At 36.4% G+C, this 2,598-nt stretch overlaps 1 pseudogene; it reads left to right on the plus strand.

The window, feature by feature from the left end:
- Nucleotides 1-8: 8 nt before the first annotated feature.
- Nucleotides 9-1,140, plus strand: LOC104871150 (annotated as a pseudogene).
- The last annotated feature ends 1,458 nt before the right edge of the window (nt 1,141-2,598 follow it).

Consider the following 2,598-nt stretch of genomic DNA (forward strand, 5'->3'; position numbering starts at 1 on the left):
ACCACTCCATAGAAGAGTCAATAGATATGGACATGAGCCCCGTGAGGCCCCAGAACTATCTTTTCCATTGTGAACTAAAGGCAGACAAAGATTATCACTTGAAGTTGATAATGAGCACCAGTTGTCATTAAGAACGGTCAATTTAGGGGCTGGCGCAAAGGATGAATTGTACATTGTCTTAGCCGAGGCAGTGAGTTAGGAAGACAGTCCAATTAAAGTGACACTGGCAACTTCAAAGGTGCCTGTACAGCCAACGGTTTCCCTTGGGGGCTTTGACGTTACACTACCTGTTTGAAGGTGGAAGTGTGGTTCAGGGCCTGTGTGCATTAGTGGACAGCACAGAGGAAGATAAAGAGGAGGAAGAGAATGTAAAATGCTTAAGTATATCTGGAAAGCGACTTTCCCCTAGAAGTGGTTCGAAGGTTCTACAGAAAAAAGTAAAACTAGCTGCTGATGAAGATGATGATGAAGACCATACTTTTGGTGATCAGGAAACTGAAGAGAAAACTCCAGTGAAGAAATCAATTTGAGATACTCCAGCCAAAAATGCACAGAAATCAAACCAGAATGGAAAACACTCAAAACCCATCAATACTAAGATCAAAAAACAAGAAGACTCCTAAAACACCCAAATGACCTAGTTCAGTAGAAGACATTAAAGCAAAAATGCAAGCAAGTATAGAAAAGGGTGGTTCTCTTCCCAAAGTGGAAGCCAAGTTCACCAATTATGTGAAAAATTGCTTCCGGATGACTGACCAGGAAGCTCTTCAAGATCTCTGGCAGGGGAGGAAGTCTCTTTAAGAAAACAATTTAAACAGCTTGTTAAAATTTTCCATCTTATTTCATTTGTGTAACAGTTGGTATCTGGCTATCCTTTTTATAATGCAAAGTGAGAACTTTCCCTACCATGTTTGATAAATATCTAGGTTCCATTGCCAAGAATGTGTTGTCCAAAATGTCTGTTTAGTTTTTAAAGATGGAACTCCACCTTTTTTTTTGGTTTTAAGTATGTATGTAATGTTATCTTACTAGGACATAGTAGTAGGGATGGTCAGACATGGAAATGGTGGGGAGACAAAAATACACATGTGAAATAAACTCAGGATTTTAATAAAGTAAAAACAAAAAATTCTTCTTGTACCAAGCCAGGCATGCTGGTGCACACCAGTAATCCTGGCACTCAGGAGGCTGAGGCAGGAAGATCCCAGAAGTTCAAGACCACCCTGGGCTACATAGTTCAAGGCCAGCCTTACCTGCATAGTGAGACCCTATCATCTCAAAAACAAAAACAAGCAAAAAATCCTTTTTGTCCCAAGATAATTTATTTCTGAATATGGTGTGAATTAAAAAATCTTTTAGGGTTTTTTCCATAGAGTTCATAAGTCATATCACTGTCATTTATTGTCCAGGTGTATTGAACCTGACGCCCAAACGTGCTTAACTTCTCTTTTTAATGCTACAGTATATACTAAAAAAAAATGAAGTTTTATTACTTACATATATTAAATGTGTTATATATTTTATATGTGAGTAAGGCAGTTTCTCTTCACTTTGTATGCCTAGGCAAGAGCCAAAAGTGTGGACGTATTTGTGTGTATCTAATTCTTTCTGCCAACTTTGTAATGACCTTTCTGCTGTATGTCAGGTTCTTTCTGTGTTTTGTTTCTGAGCTCTTGTTTTCATTTAACTACTCATCTCTCCTTATTGCCCAAATCATTGTCATAAAGTCTTCGCTCAACTGGTACAAGTCCCCACCCTCTGATCACACATATAATTTTTCTTCTTGGCTTTTTGCTCTTTTGTATGAAGTTTATTTTCATATTGTCAAGTTTTCTCCAGTAAGATTTGCACAGTTCTTCAATCAGGTTTATTTCTAGAATATCATTTTTGCTGCTGTTATATATAATACACTAAAATTTTTGAGTTATAGGTACAGACAAGTACACACTTAAATTGTAAGTGCATGACTCAGTGAATTTTCACTAAGTGAGCCCAACCATGTAACTGTAATGCAGATCAAGAAATAGAATGTCATTTGTTCCCTGGAAGCTTGCCTTGTGTTCCTTACAGCTGCCACCCTCCAAAAGATAACCCACTATACTGACTTTTAACACCATAGATTCTATCTTTTGAACTCTATGGATTCTTTTTTGTCTGGCTTTTCTCAGCAACTATATATTTGTGAGATTTGTCCATTTTGTGCATATAACAGTTGTTTGTGGGTTTTTCTTTCTAGTATTCTATTGAATATATTTTATCCATTGTACAGTACATTCAGGTTGCTTCCAATTTTGAGGTAAAACAAATGCTGTTATAAGCATTCTTATACATGTATTTTGGTGCATGTATATGCCCATATGTTCCCTTTCCTTCCTTTTCATCCTCTTTCCTCCAGTGAGATGACTAGGAACTCTAGTATAATTTGAAAAAAATATGATGGGTGATAATGGGAATCTTTGTTTTATTTCTGACCTTATAGGGGAAAGTTCTTATATGTTAACATCTTGAATTATGTTTGCTTTGTGTTTTTGATATTTTTTAAGCAAGTATTTTCTGTTCCTATTTTGCAAAAAGTTTTAGATGATGTGTTTAAACATA

Source organism: Fukomys damarensis, unplaced genomic scaffold (assembly GCF_012274545.1).
Source record: "Fukomys damarensis isolate Sample0158 unplaced genomic scaffold, DMR_v1.0_HiC HiC_scaffold_55988, whole genome shotgun sequence".
NCBI lineage: Eukaryota > Metazoa > Chordata > Mammalia > Rodentia > Bathyergidae > Fukomys > Fukomys damarensis.